Source organism: Chinchilla lanigera, unplaced genomic scaffold (assembly GCF_000276665.1).
Source record: "Chinchilla lanigera isolate Chin_1 unplaced genomic scaffold, ChiLan1.0 scaffold00032, whole genome shotgun sequence".
Classification (NCBI taxonomy): Eukaryota; Metazoa; Chordata; class Mammalia; order Rodentia; family Chinchillidae; genus Chinchilla; species Chinchilla lanigera.
In genome coordinates, this window is record NW_004955433.1 from 22,567,203 (window position 1) to 22,583,705 (window position 16,503).

At 42.2% G+C, this 16,503-nt stretch overlaps 1 long non-coding RNA gene across 1 annotated transcript in view; it reads right to left on the minus strand.

Annotated features, from left to right (window-relative positions):
- The window catches only part of LOC106148930, a 54,334-nt gene extending 40,785 nt beyond the window's left edge, over positions 1 to 13,549 (minus strand). The window contains exon 1 of the long non-coding RNA XR_001234713.1: positions 13,320 to 13,549. This is a non-coding gene — a long non-coding RNA (uncharacterized LOC106148930). The remainder of the gene's footprint in view (positions 1 to 13,319) is intronic.
- Between the last annotated feature and the right edge of the window lie 2,954 nt (positions 13,550 to 16,503).

The following is a 16,503-nucleotide window of genomic DNA, read 5'->3' on the forward strand; positions in this document are numbered from 1 at the left end:
TAAATATTAAAATAGAAACACTAAATTTATTGGAAGAGAAGTAGGTAAAAATCTTGACAACATTGGGGTAGGCAGAGAGTTCATGAACAAAAACCAACTGCACGGGAAATACTTCAAAGAATCAACAACTGGGATCTCATCTTATTGAAAAGTTTTTGCACATCTAAGGAAATCACCAAGAAAGTGAAAAGAAAACGCACAAATTGGGAAAAAATTTTAGCCAACTGCCCCTCAGACAAAGGGCTTCTATCTAGGACGTATAAAGAATTTTAAAAAATCAGGCCTCCCAAATTCAAAGACCCAATCCAAAAATGAGCATCTGAGATGAATACACATTTCTCTAATGAAGAGATACTAATCGTGAATAAATACATGAAAAAATGTTCAATATCATTAGTCATTCAAGAAATGCAAATTAAAACAACACTGAGATTCCATCTCACCCCAGAAACAATGGCTATCATCAAGAAATCAACCAATAACAAATGCTGAAGAGGCTGTGGGGAGAAAGGAACACTACTCCACTGCTGGTGGGAGTATACTTTGGTGAAACCACTGTGGAAATCAATTTGGAGATTTCTCACAAAACTAGGATTAGAAGTCCCCTTTAACCCAGCTATTTCCCTTCTGGGTATTTTCCCAGAAGAATTAAAGACATCATACCATAGCAATAAATGTGCATGCATGTTTATAGCAGCACAATTTGTTACAGCTAAAGCTTGGAAACAACCCAGATTCCCATCCAATGAGGAATGGATAAAAAAGTTGTGCTATTTTTATACAGTGGGGTATTACTCAGCTATTAAACAAGATAAACTTGAGGCTTTTGTAGGTAAATGGATGCACCTGGAGACCATACTCATAAGTGAAATAAATCAGACCCACATGTGTAAACATCATATTGTCTCCTTGGTGTAGGAACCTGAAAGACTATGTAAAACTCAAAATGTACAATATATGATAGGAAAGGAAAAGAAATTCCTCAAAGGAAAGAATGACTGGGATGAGAGAAAGAAGAAAAAACAAAGAAGGAAGGCAAAACATAAATATACATATGAATAGCTGCAATGACTATATTGCTATTGTCTCGTGGTGTATTGAAATGAACAGTTAATGCGCACAATTATTTATATTCTGATCGACTTTGCATGCTTGTGTCTGGTGGTCTGAGTAACTGATTTGAAGGTAACAATACACAATGGAACTATAATGGTGAATGCCTACCATCTTGTCTAGAGAAACTCTGTATTATCTCTAATGTTTTACTGAAGAATTATTTTCTTATTCTCTTTAATGGTTTGAGCAATCTTTCATTCTTACATCTGATAATGTGAGCAATGTAGTTGAGGATAGCAATGTGCAACGTAACAACCACTATTGATTGGTATTAATTTGTCTTGAGACCCTGTATCACTTTGAATGTTCTTGCTTTGATTTGTTTATGTTCATGATACTGGTATGCTGCTACTGTCCTATTTGTTTGTTTGTTTGTTTCTCATTACTACTCTCTTTAAAATTTAAAAAAAGGGTGTCCAGCAAATCCTCTCAGTCACAAGCACAATCAGTGCTGCCCTCTCCTCTGCAGTGGAGCACCAGCCAAATTCAGCATGGTATCCAGGATCAGTTTCCCCTGGGCCAGTTGAGTGAACCCTTTCTTTGCTTGTGGGTCTAGTGGAATGCAAAATCTATGATGTCCAGGAGTTGTTTTAACTTCAGCTAAACTTTAGATCTCAAATGCCCCAAAAGCCTGTGTGTTCCAGGCTTAGTCCTCTGGTGACATCATGGGCAAGTGGTAGAACTTTTGAGATGCTGGTCCTTAGGTTATTGGTGGTGAGCCCTTGAAGTGGACTGTGGGGCTCTGGTCCCTTCCTCTAGTATTTGCTTCCTGGCCATGAGGTGAATGGTTTTGCTCTACCATGTGCTCCTGTTATGGCACAGACCCAAAGCAAATGGGTCTTACCCCCTCATCTTGGACTGGAATCTCCAAAACCGAGACAAAATAAACCTTTTCTAAGTTAATGATCTTAGGCATTTTTGTTATAGAGATGGAAAATTAATTAATACATTCCAATTCAAAACATCCATGTTTTCACTCCCTTGGGCACCAGGGCCTCTCAGTTTAGGATATTTAGAGTAACCTCTGCCTCAAATGGTACTGTGTTTTTGGCATAAATTACATTTCTCAGTACAAACTTATGAGATGAACACCTATTAACCCAGCCTATAAATGAGAAAAGAGAGACTTGCAAGATTAGATTAGTTCTCCCGATGTCATAAAGAGCTAATATTTGAGCATTGATATTGAACACTAATGTTTGGGCCTCTTTGCTGGACTCCTGCAGGAACATACAGGCCACAGTAGTCTCATGAGCATTAGATGATATGACTGGAGAGTCAGCCCTTCCAGTTGTTAGGAAATATAATTTATTTCCCTCCATACCCATTTAGTCCACAAGCTCCAGACATCACAGAATTAGTGGAGCAAAATGCTCATTTCATATGTTGCAGAGGACCTAAGGCCATATTTTTTTCTACACTGTTAAGGTGTAACAAACTCTTGGAAGAACCCCCTCTCACACTGTGGAAGACCCAGTGGCTGTTCTCCAGACCTCTGCTGGGAGGGAGACTCATCACAGAAGACACACCTCTGGGGCAGGTATAATCAGAGATGGAGCCACCAGATGAAGCACCTTTGCAAAACCCCAAGGCCTCCTTCCCATGCCCTTTCAAATTAAGAGTTCCTTCTGCTAATATAGTAATTAAAATGAAATGTTAATAGCTGCTCTCTATTATTTATGTGCTGTTTTTGGAGAATAAAATATTGATATCCAAAGAGGAATCAATTTCAGTGAAACTTCCCTTTTCAGAGAAAGTTTGATTCGTGTCACATAATAAAGAGATAAGCTTATCAGCTGCATCAGTTCAAAGATGTCGGCTGTAAATGTTGATTTTGAACCAGTAAGAAGATTATAAGCACTGTCATAAAATATCTTTCCAGGATGTAAATTATTCAAAGCCCTTCGTGGGCAGACACGGTATCACATGCCTCAGTGATCCTGCTCTATGCAACACATTTCATTTATTAAAGCCGGAGAGGCCCTCTGTTGATAAAGCCCCCTAAATAAATGATAATCTTCATCTCCTTCTTCCAAATTATTTTCATGATTAGAATTTAAAATGTTTGTGCTGGAGGTGTTATGTCAAAGAATGCAGCCCCCTTGAGGCAGGCATACATCTTCGCTGGTAGTCTCAGCTCATGACAGTCAAGCCCCCTTTCTTTGGAGCAGGGCAGTGGGTCTAGCAATGCAGACAGTTCTGAGGGCTCATCTTAATGCTGGTGCTCAAAAGAAAAGGTATAGTGAAATGCAAGGGCTTGGAAGGTTAGTTCTGCTGGTCACTCAGTCTTAGCAAGACCCTGCATAACAGACAGCATGACTTAGCGTGACCTGGGCAAGGCATTCAACCTCTCTAAAACTGAGATTCTCTTAAAGGGAGGTAGGAAATAACACATGCACCTACAGGCACAGAGGCTTACCTGCTGTAGGTTCTCAGTAATCATTTCTAGCTGTATGACTGTTTTAGTGAATGCCTACTAGAGTCATATGTAGAAGAGTGCAAGATGGAGACCTGAAGGATCCAGTCAAGGGCTTGGAGTGCACAGCAGTGTCCCACGCAAGTCCATATCAGGAGGCTGAAGGATCTGCACCAGAAAGGCTGAAGGGCCAGTGCAGGAAGCTGAAGTGTCTGTGTGTAAAGGCTGAAGGAGGCGGGCTAGCGGCTGAGAGATCAGCAGTGGAAGCCAGGAGACAACGTTCAACATGAAGGGAAGATTTGAGCTCCACCAAAGAAAGAAGCAGCCTAAGTTCCTTTGAAGAAACAAAATTCTCCTGAAGAAAAGCGATCATAAGGAAGTTCGTTCAAAGAAGATCAGTTGAAATCCTTACCTCCTGTTCTCCTTTTATACCATTCTGGCAACCATGCTGACTCAAATCAGCTGGGCATTCCCACTCACGTTAACAATTAGCCAATTAACTACCACAATAACCAAACATGGTATAACCTCTATGGGGCACTCTTCTCAGGCCCTTAAGGCTTGCTACATCTTCCCAAGAATCCCAGGAGTTTCTGGCTGCCCCAAAGTGTACCAAGAGCAGGCTCATCTAAGACTTATCTCTGCCCTTTGTTCACATAAAAGCCAGGGAAATCTACCCATCCTTGAAGGGCCATGGCAAATATCACCTCACCTTGAAGAATTTCATGATTTCCTCACTTTGATTCTTTCTTCCCTTTTTGTCCATCCTCAAGTATTCACACTGCCCCTCATGTGACAAGCCCTACCCCAGGTTCATAGTTTCATTTCAGGTACAAACTTGTGCAATCCTCATTACAACTCTCCAAGGCAAGGCCTATTTGATAGAAGAGGAAGTTGAGCTAAGGGAGGTTAAGTGTCTTTCTCAGTCACACAGTGAACAAGTGGAAGGACCAAGATTGGAACCCTCGGTTTGGCCTGATCCCAAAGCCCACACCCTTTTCACTCTGTTCCACTGGCAACTTGCTGCTGCTGAATCCGTGGCTCAGAGCTTCCTATCTGCACTTCACTTATCCTACTGAGCATGCCTGGGGTTCTGCTGAGAACAGGTTTTAGAGCTTGTCATGAACACTGCAACTCCCTCTGCCTGGAGCCCAGCTGGGCCAGCACCCATTCCCTCATGGTACCCCCATCACCAGTGGGTCCACCAGATCAGCCAAGAATGACAGCACTAACTCACATCCATCTTTCCATGTCCCTCAGTTTCTTCATCTATAAAATGGATCACAATGGGATTTACTGTATATTGAGCAAAAACTCTGAAGATCAAATGAGATCATGAATAGAGAATGTTTTGAACAAACCTATCACATAGTTGGTGCTTGACAGATGTTACTACTATTGTTATTACCTTAAAGGTATTTTACTACATAACTCTAGCTGCCACCCTATACTGTCCTGTCTTCCTTTTTTTCTCACTGCTGGGACAAAATACCTGATGCCCAAAATTAAGGAAGGAAAGGTTTATTTCACTTACAGTTCATGGAAGTTTTAATCCGTACTTGGTAGGATTATAAGGCAGAGTGGCACATTGCAGAGAGCTGCATCTCAGGGCAGCAGCACACAGCTAACCCGCAAACACCCACCAGGGCGGAATGGGGGAGGAATGGCGGAGGAGGAATGCCCTCAAGCACTTCTTCCTCTTACATAAGCAAACTATCCACTCCAGGGCGGGTGCAGCTCTCACACCCATATTCAAACTCTAAAAGCCTGCCCCATGGCCGCAGGAGGCTTTGGGGGGACACACAGACATAAACCATAACATGTCCCTATATTGTACATCCCACAGCAGAAAGCTTGGCATACAAAGTGAATGATCAGCAACAACAAACTGATCATGAATTCTTTTTTTTTCCAATTGCATGCCAGTTGAAGTTGGGAACAGCTCCATGAGATAGCAAAGGGCATACAGCCTCAGGAATGTGGCTGGTATTTAAGTCCTGCCTCTGATATCACCCAGTGGCTATCTTCTATCTTGGATGAGTCACTTAATCCTCCCTGAGCCTGTTCACTCGTATGTGTAAGATGGGACTGGAGGGAAAGGCTAGATACCCAACCTACCAGGTCACTGGAGTTGGGAAGAGAAACCATTGCTAAGAACACCATAAGCCCCCATTTTCCTCTCTCCTTCCATGTATTTCTTTCATTTCCCTCTTTCCTCTTTGGACTCTCAGCTTCTGGGTTTCTTGCCTCTGCATGCTTTGTACGAATGTCACTATGGTTCCTCTCCTGCCTGTTCTTGTGTCTTTGGTGACACTTGTTGACACACCGGTGAATTTGACTTTGTTCTTTATGGAGGAAATGAGTGATATGTGTTCAGAAAGGAAGACCACACCCTGCCTCATCTGGAGTGACAGAAGCTGCTTAAACATGTCCTACAAATAGCCAAGGAAGGAGTTATTGTCAGCAATCATGAGAGTGAGCGGCTGGCAAGAAAAAGAGCCCCCAAACCCAGCCCTGGAATTCTCTGTTGTCCTCTATGCCACGTAAGTTGTGTGGTGGCAAGAATCAATCACTCTGACACAGCACTAGGAAGAAAAATGGTAGTGGATTGTGATGGAACCCAAACCAAGCTGAATAATTTTCAACCTGTTTTAAATCCTCCCATATAGACAACAAAATACACGCAAGCGTGAACAATAACACAAGAGCCACTGGCAGTGTACATGGAGATTGCAAATTACCTACCAAATTCTCTAGAAGGAAAGGGTGCTCTGAGTTACCTGTCACCCAGAACACAGCCTCTGTCTGATGCACTTTGCTCACACAGTAATTCTGCTCTGTCAAGAACTGACAATCAGACATGCAAAACAAGTGCTATGTATGAATTTTGCAAAAGTATCACTCTGGGAAAACAGAAACCAAAACAAATTGAGAAATCATATAAATAATTACTTTGAGCTTCAACTCGAACATGAAAAAGGAAGGCATACAAGCAGAAATGCTAATTAATATGACTGTTTAATTAGAGAGGCCCAAATTAATAAACTGTAATGACTCCAGATTTCCAGCAGGCAGCTCTTCTTCACATGTGATCTCAGAGGTGTGGCTCAAGGGGGGAAATGCTGAGGCTTCCTTGCCAGGTGCCCAGCTGGAATGGCATCAGGAAAGGGAAAGGTGAAGCCCTCATGAAGGGAAACTATGTCCTCCCAGCCCCCATTCTCTGCTTAGACATGTTGTGCCCTCATCGACATCAGCAGGTGCTCGCCTCCACCAAGACAGCCTCTCTAATTAGGAAATCATCCTGCACATGGCTACAAGGCCCCAACCACAATGTACTGAGGACAAAATGAAACCCAATACAACCAAGGGATGGAGTTTATTAAGCATCAGTATATGCCAAGTAGTTTTCTCTCTCTCTCTCTCTCTCTCTCTCTCTCTCTCTCTCTCTCACTCTCTCCTTTCTTTGTTTACATTTTTGCTTTGCAAAGTGGTCCTTTTGCAAAATTCACGTGCATTGCTTGCTTTGTGTGTCTGATTATCAGCTCTTGCCAAGGCAGAATTTCTGTGAAAGCCAAATGTATCAGATTTAGTCAAGTACATGGCATTGCCTGGACAAATGTAATCATCCCACTATATAGCTGTGAAAACTGAGACACCAAGGATCAATTAACCTGATTCTGCCAAAGCTGCATAACTGGAAAACAGAAAGCTCTGAATGTAAAACTCTGGGTATTTGAGTTCAAAACTATGTACTTGAACTACAGTATGCTTTCTAGAAATTGAGAATGCTTCATTATCCCCCCTTACAACTTCAGCAGTTCATTCAGTAAAGTCAGTTATATACCTACTACGTGCCAGCTTTTGATGAGCAAACACTGAGCCAGGCCCTATATTCAAAGAATAAACAATAAGGGAGAATGACAGACACAAAATGATCACATAAAGATACATCTCCGTAGCTTCTGGTTGCCTACTCCAACCTAATCTGGCTTCTGCTCCCAACACTATGTCATAGACTCATGTAATAAGTTTCACAAGCATTTTCACCAAAGTTGATCACTCCCTTGTCTGAAATCATCTCATCAGTGTCTCCTGAGCCAGAGCTTGCCTAGCTTTCCTTCTGCCTTCCTGAATTTCCCCCAAAATGTGTCCTTCATCATTATCCTGGAAGTTCTTCAAGGCTTGGTCTTGGACACTTCTGTCCCTTACTTTGTATAATTTCCCAGGGCAATCTCATCCACGCCACAGCATTACTTGTGCTCTGCAATGATAATTCTCGAAACTTCATCTCTAGTCCTGAGCTTTCTTTTGGACTCTAGATCTGTATTCCCAAATTGCCTAATGGCATTGCCAATTGCTTTTGGATGTCTCAGAAGCACTTAAAGCTCACCATTATCAAAAGTAAGTTCACGGTGTGACCCTTCAACACCATCTCAACACCACCCATCCAATATGCAAGCCAAAATCCCAGGGAAAATCTGTGTTCCCTTCCCCACTTCCCTTATTTTATTGATTGGATAATGGTTCTCAAAGATGTTCAGGTGTTACAGGGACTCACTCTGAATGTCTAGCCCTCTTCACCTCGGCAAAAGGCCTCATGTCAAATTCACAGCCCCTTGAGGAAGTTGAACCTTCTTTAATGCAGAAGAAACCCCAGATCAGCATGAACATTCTCCTGGTAAGGGTGTACATCAGCCACCAGTTCATAGGAATCCTTGTTCACCAGTTCTCGGGAACCTACGAATGTTAAATTTTTAGCCTAAGAGATATTAAAGATGTGATTAAATTAAGAATCATAAGATTGAAAGTTTATCGAAATCATTAGGATGGTGCAGAAATGTAACCACATTTCCTTATGAGAGGAGGCAGTGGAAGATTTGAGGACAAAAAGGAAAAAAAATGGAAAAGTATGTGACTGCAGAAGCAGAGAATAGAATGGGCAGCCACATGCCAAGGAAGGCCCAGGGCCACCATAAGCTGGAAGAGGTCAGAAATGGATCCTCTCCCTGGAAACTTCAGAAAGATCCAGCCCTGTCACCATGTATAGTTTTAGTCCTGGAAGACTCAATTCTGACTTCCAGCTATAAGAAATGAAAGAGAATAAATTCCTACTGTTTCAAGCCATAAATTTGTAATAATTTCTTATAGCAGCAATAGAAATCTAGGACACCCCACTATAACAAATACATGATTAAGTCTTCTTTATATTATTTTTCAATTTTTATATTTCATTAGTGCATGTTCGCAGTACATAAGGACCTCATTCCTTGTGGGGAATTGGTATAGGTGCATAAAGCATCTTCTTTTTTTTTCACTTCTCCTGCCTTCCTTGATCCCTTTCCCATTTGCACCAGGTAGCTCCTAGGTACATATATTTTCTCCATTTTCACAACACTTTTTCTGGAATAATCTACCATCATCTCTCAAGAAAGCAGACACCACAGCCTCCAACTTCCCATGGCTCTTAGAATAAGGAGCAAAGTCCTCAGCATGGCCCACAACAACTTCCTTCTAGATTCTGTGTCCCTTTTAGGATTATGTTGTACTCTTGAACACACTGGTTTGCTTTCCATTCTTGGAAGAAACCAATCCTGTATCCAACATCAGCCATTTGTACAAAGTTTTCCTAGGATTATGTTGCTTGTGACCTTCAAATCATAGCTTAAATGTCAATTCCTAACCATAGACTTTCTGATCCCCAAGACTGGATTCATTCAGTATACTGAATGATTGCAAATTTACATTAATTTTAGAGTTTTTAAAATTATGTATGACTCCTCAGATAGCCATTAAGCCCCCAGGGAATAGGAGAGAATAGAGGTATAATTGCTTTTGCATACCACTCTGTCCTCAGCATTTGGCCAAAAGCCTGGCAAAGAGCAAGTCCCCAACACATAGTGGTTGGATGGCTCCCAGAGCCCAGGGAAGAATCTTTGAGTGTGTGTAGATTTGGCAGCCTAAGCACTTGACTTTGTCCTAACCTTCCTAGATGTAGCTAGAGCTTGGAGGTTGGGTAACATGAGAACTTGACTGCATACAGCAATGGTCAAAGAAACTCTAGAATGAGAACTTCACCTTCAGTCTGATCTTCAATAAGTTAGGTGCTAGGGTTCCTGTCAGTTTAGGATTCACACAACTATACTGGGTTTTTCTTCACCACTTAGCCTACCCCTCTCCATTTCTAGGCCAGCAGAGTTTCCTTGGGACTTTCTTGGGTTAAAGCACTTCAAAAAGTGTGTAACAGACCAGAGTCTTTAACTAGCACCTCTGTGTCCCAGGATCCTAGGGTTTATCTGATGGCACCTCATAATCAGTTGGGGCTGGGGGTGGCTCTGAATTAACCAGAGAAATTCTTCTTTATCTATTGTAAATCCTGGGCTCCCACAAAGCAATTTTTTAATGAAGTGTTTTCATCACTAGAAACAAAAGGGAAAAGTTTGTAAACCATTTTTATAGTTACTCACACCACACTTGATGCTTTGTAAAGTGTATGTTAATTTTTTCCTTCTCATATAAACCCTTCTAGCTAAGAGGAGATTATTAACTCCAAAAGACAGATCAAAAAAGGACCCAAGGTGCTTAAATAATTTGACCAAGATCACGCTTCTGCTATAGGACAGAATTTGCCCTCAGTTCTGTGACACTGGACTGTACAGAAGCTATCAAATAGTCATTTGAGCCAATTTTATATATTCACTAAGACACTGGAAGAATTCGGAGAACATTTAGGTTTCCTATGCCTGGAGAGAAAATAGCATACCATTTCAACACTGATCTCCTCTAGGTGACAAGATTGTGAATAAATTTATTGCTTTCTTTATGTTTCTCTATAACATCTACAATGTGCATGCATTAATTTTATAATTAGGAAACAAGGAAGTATGATTATAAAGTGAGTCAAGGGAATAATGGGAAAACAAAAAATTTCCAACTCACCCTGCATTCAAGGGGTGAAGGCAGTGACTGATCACTGGGTACTGGCTCTGAGCCTGCTGTGTCAATTACTCCTCGTGTGATCCTCATGTCTCACCTCCTCGATCCTCAGTGTAAATGGGGAAAATAAAGCTACATGTATTAATGAAGCTCTTGATGGCAAATGGCAAAAACACAATTGAAGAGCAAAAAAATTAACTGAGTTACATAAGTGAAGAGCTAAAGCACCTCACTGTAGACATTGCTGTCTATCTATCCGTGAGATCAACCTTCCCTTTCTTAGTTCTCACATACTCTCTCTCCCTGAGCCTGGATATCTGGGAACCAGCCAGTTTGTTCCATCTCTCTCATATTAGCAAATCTGGAAGGAATACAATCTGTCTCAGAGCTCCCATACCAAGCCCTAGGAAGATTCTATTAAGCCATGCTTAGACCTTGTCCAAGAACCAATCACTGTGACCAGGCAATAGGGAGTAGAATAGGCCCAGCCAATCCTGTGTGCACACTCCAGTGCCTAGTGGCTTCCTTCCTGGATACTTAGCTCTCCTGTGATAGACTCCACACACAAAAACATCCTCACCAATCCTGATGAAGTAGGCATTTCAACTGACCAGAGGATCCAATTTATACGTGCTGTTTCAGAGTTTAATTAGCTTGTGAAATGCATTAAGTGATTGCTATGGTTTCTGACTGGGTGTCCCCCTAAAGCCTCATGCGGCCATGGGGCAGGCTTTTAGAGTTTGATTGATTATGGATGTGAGAGCTACACCTGCCCTGGGGTGGATAGTTTGAATATGTAAGGGAGAGGAAAAGGGTGCTTGAGGCCATTGCTGGCTTTTGTGTTTGTTGCTTTGCTGTGTTCTGCGCCAGGAGCTGTAGCCCTCTGCCATGTGCCACTCTGCCTTGTAATCTGCCAAGTACGGACTGAAACCTCCACAAACTGTAAGCAAAATAAACCTTTCCTTCCTTAATTTTGGGCGTCAGGTATTTTGTCCCAGCAACGAGAGAAAAGTAACCAAGACAGTGATACATACATTTTGCTAAACAATATTTCCCGTACTTAGTACAGGTAAAATAAAATCCTTAAATTCCAGATGACAGCACAAAACAAATGAACACTTTGTTGGAAAAAAAATATAGCACCATAAGAAATTGGGTTCAGGAGAAAAACAGGACTGTGCAAGGTTCAGAGAAAATAGGTGTGTAACCTCTGACACAGACTAAAGGCTTATGCCCACCAAGCCCTTATCTGTCTCTTCTTTCTTTCTTTCTTTCTTTCTTGGCTTATCTACTCTTAGAAAATTGGAGGCAAGAATTGCAGAAGATGCTCCTCCCTCAATAAAACTTCAAATAAATTAGATATTGAACAAGATACTCAGATCCTGGCAAGAATAAACAACAACAACAAAAAATGGGTCTTGAGCTGTTGGGAGATGATAAATTGTCAGTTTCTCTTTAATAAGATTGTGTCTCATCACCATCTCCTGCAAGGATTTGATAGCTTTTGTTTTTAACCTGTGAAGATTAAAATCAATTCCCAACTAGAGTTGGGAGCTCTGAAACACAGAGCCACAAGTATATCAATTAATCAATCAATCAAGTTGGTCAATAGATCAGCATGTCCATCTTGAGGCCAGCTTTTGTTGGGCATCTGGAGCAGAGAAAAGAATTAGAAAATACAACCCTGCAGATGCTGCCTGAGGGAAGAAGCCATGCTTCAGAAAGCATTCACTCCAACTTTTAAGGCAACAGCAAACACATTTCCATGAGTGAGTAATGTCCTACTGTCCCATGGATGCATTTAATTTTGAACCCTGAACTACTGAGACTTCAGCTGAAGTCTTTGGTGCTGCTCAGTTGTCCACATGGCCAATATCTGCCCCTTTTTGTCAGCTAGGTTATGGGTCCTAACTGAGCTCCCAGGAACTTCATAAGAGGCAGAAATGAGAAAGTAGACTCACAGTGGAGCTCAAATTCCACCTTCACTCTTTTCTACTTTGCTGACTTTGTTTAGTTCATTAAGCCTTCTTATCTCTGGTACCTTTCAGCACCAATGCAAAAATCACAACATGCACTCTGCAGCCCTGTGAGGATTAAAATGAACACATGTATATGGAGTGGCTGATACAGAGACATGCGTCAGAGTCAACGGCAGTCTGTTAGCAATACAGCCATTATTAGGGTAGTGACAGGATTTCACCTACTGGGTTTTACTCTTAGGTTTGATTTTTACATTACTTTATTTAAACATATTTTTGTATCCACCAAAATTTTATATAAAAATGTTTTGCTCCTTTTTTTTTCTTATTTGTTTTTCCCCCTCCAAATGGACTCCCTCACCCTACAATAAGCCTATTAAATTCTACAGGCTTCCACTTACATGACACAAACACCCCTCTGGCTTCAGCCCAAACAAAACTTAATTGTCCCCTTGTTTGTCTGTGTATGAGTTTGCTTTTCTAAATAAAACATTTGAGACTCCGCTTTCTTGTCCCTTGGTGTTTTTTAACAACCAGCACTGTATGAACTAGCCAAAGAGACAGGGTTTCTTGGAGTCAAAAGTAAGGGTGTGTGAAGCAAGGTTCCATTTGAAGCCACAGCTCTTAATTTCAACTAAGAAATGGTTGAAGAAGTGTGATACAGAAGCAGCACGCAAACTCGGAGACCAGAAGAGGCAGTATCTTAATTAATGCTGCTTCTGTCTCCTGTGAGTTTTGTGTCTTTGGCTCTGTTACTAAACGAATACAAAATCAGCCATTGTTCTCTTTCCCCCAAGAATGAATTTGGAATCATTCATGGACACCATTTTCTTAAATGTTTCATAAAATGACATTAATAAGGAGTCATCACTTACTCAGAGGTGAGGAAGTCAAGGGAAAGATTTCCATGGGAGATTCTGGAGGAAGGAGTCCACAGCAAAAAGCAAGCAATTCAAATTCAGGTCTTGGTCCCACCATCAAGGTCAGTGTGACCTTGAATAAACAGCCCCTCCACCCTGGTGTCAGGCAAACTTTGGGTCCCCGATTCTCATCTCATAAAACCTTACTGCTTTCCTCTCTCTTCTCTTAGCTGTCCCAGCATCCACACCAGCTACTCCTTGCCTGTTTATAGCGATAGTAACCCGTGCTTATAAAATATGAACCAGAGATTGTGAAAGATCTGTGACTGCCTTCTCTTATTTAATTCTTACCACAACCTCCAACATAGATGCTATTGTTACCATTACTTGACTGTTGAGGAACCCAGGCTATGAATAGTCACATGGCTTCTTACTTTAAAAAGAAACAAACAAAAAGCCACTTTTAGGGCTTGAAACTATGAGCCTCCAGGGCTCTCCTGCCTTTCAGCACTTAATCTCAGCCTCCCAAGCCATGCAATTTGCCAAGGTCATCGCTTCTCTTTTCAGGTTTCCTGAATCATTTTGCTCTCTTTGTCAGGTCTCTCCAGGCCACCAAACTGCCCGGACTTTGCTGTAGGTCTTTGACAGGAGGCACCATGAGGTCATGGACAGTACAGAGACCTGGAGGTGGGCTGAGCTCTTGTCTCTACATGGAGTCACACAAGAAGGTGCTTCCAGGCACCTGCCCCCGCCTGACCATTCTTGTGTGGAGCACTCGCTCCTGTCTGTGCTGCTGCTGGGAATCTACAGCTGGAGCTCCCAGTGCAATCTCTGACACCAAGTAGATAAGCTGCCAAACAATAGCCTCACTCTCCTCTGCTCATGTCCCCCTTTCCCTTAGGACTCAACTATTAAAAAGCTGTTTTCCTGTTTCGAAAGTTGACCAAATTCCTCTTTGAATCAGTCTGGGTCCAAACAAGAAACAGACCACAGACTGAGAACAGATTCAAAGAGAGTTTCTTTCTGAGGGGGCTTCGTAGGAAGCTGAGCATAAAGATCACTAACAGGATAGGACAGTAGCCTAGGATTTGGTACCAGTAAAACCATACCATCCTTAGGACCAAAGTCTGAGTGGAAGGAGAAGTTGCCAGAAGCCAGGGAGAGAGTGAGTAGAGAAACTACTAAGTTTCTTTGGAAGAGCTTCTTTCAAAGGACACAACCAGCCAAAAGTGACACAGTAGGGAAGTGATTAGGGGGTAAATAGTCTAACTTCACTCTGGCTGTGAGTTCATTCCAGAAACTTAGAATTGGCCCAAGCTATTTTGATAAAGTAACTCTGAAACATGGGCCCATAAGCAAGTTAATATACTGATTTAAACCAGGTGTGGTGGTGCACACCTGTAATCCCAGCACTTCGGAGGCTGAGGCAGAAGGGTCACTGCAAGTTTGAGACCAGCCTGGGATGCAAAGTGATCTCGAGGCCAGCCTGAACTGCATAGTGAGACCCTGTCTCAAAAAGATGAAAAAATAAAAAGAAGAAAGAAAGAAAAAAAAAGAAATGCACTGATTAATAGTGTTGCTTTGTAACTGTGAGCCCAAGGAATTTGGGCTGCTTTGCACCAGTTTGTCTATTGACAATGGTGAGATGGGTGATTTGTACTCTCTGACCTCTCTCTGAATACTTTTTATGTTTCCCCCTAGCTGGGCCCATTTGAAACAGTTAGCAAAGGAACTCATCAATGTCATTTGTGTGGTTCAGCTTCAAAGCTGGAGAATGTATCTGAGAGAGAGTGAATCTCCCCATCGCTCCTCCATTGTAAAATTTATGAACATTGCATCACACCCACTTGGCTCTTCTTAACAGTATATCTTACATGTGAGTGTGTTGTCCTCACCCACCTGACCATGATACCTCTAAGACTATACACCCCTTTCCTTTCCACGGCCATCTCCAACATATTTCAGAGCCTACCATGGAGCAGGAGCATGGCTCCCTCATGCAGGAGCAACTGCCTGCCCAGGAGGACTATCGAGCATCATGAGAAACCAGCCAGCTGCCTCCTCTCCCAAAGACTGGGCCTTCTTAATTGCTCCCCAAAACCTTACCAGCTACAGAGACATTTTAGAAGGTGGAGAAAGACAGCTGAGGGGAGAGAGAATGTTTACAGGTTGATGCCTAGTCATAACAGTCCTCCAAGTGCCTCCCTTCTGTGCCATTAGGTAAACAGAGATGGGAATCACATTTCAGCCTGACAGTTTAAAAGGCACGTCAAGAAACAATTAAAAAGATCTAGAGCAATCTGATCCTGAGAGACTTCTGTCAAAGGGAATATGCTTCCTACCAGGGCCAGTGTGGAAGTGATAAGGCCCTGGAGCCCATGCTCAGGGCCTTGAATTCTCAGAAGCAGGATCCTCTGAGGCCTGGGACTGGAGATTGTATGAGCCTGGAAAATTTGACCCTTTCCTGCATGTTAATGTTTTCTAAATCACCTGTAATCAGCAGCCCAGGACATCTGCCCAGAACACCTCAGCCAGAGCATGCTACCTTCCTATGCCCATTACACCCTCACTGTGAGGAATAATATTCATAGAGCAGTGCCGAAGGACATGCTGTCTGTCACTCCTATGGATCAGCATTTTCCAGATTGCTTTCCCTGGGGCCCTGGAATTCCTCAGGGTGTCCCTAAGGCTCCCTAGAAACTAATTCCCTGTCTCAGCCTCAATCCAGAGAATGCAGGGTCTGATCAGCTATGTGGCGGATATCTTTAAAGCCATCCCTTTTAAAAAGGGATGCTGCTGCCTGAAAAGTGCAAAAGCCATCCTTTTAGCCTACTTTTTTTTCTGTGATCAAACCAGCTTATGAGAAATCTGTAAACCTGAGCCATGTTGTTTTGCTCCACTGCTCTCAGAATTTCTGATGGTAAAAGGAGTTTCAGTGAAATCCCATCAGCCCAGATTGTGGGACCTGACAGAAAAAAGCTATTGAAATTCCTGAAATGTTATTTGAAAGACACTTTTTGGTGAATCCATGATGCCACTTTTTCTGTATCAGAGAAAGTTGACTGTGCCACGTGTCCACTATGGATTGGGAAACTGACTGTGTTTTCCTCTTGGCCTTGGCCGAGGAGGATCTCAGTGCTGTCTCTACAGCTCCTTCTACACTACAGAACCTGAGCTCTTACAGATCCTAACATCTACC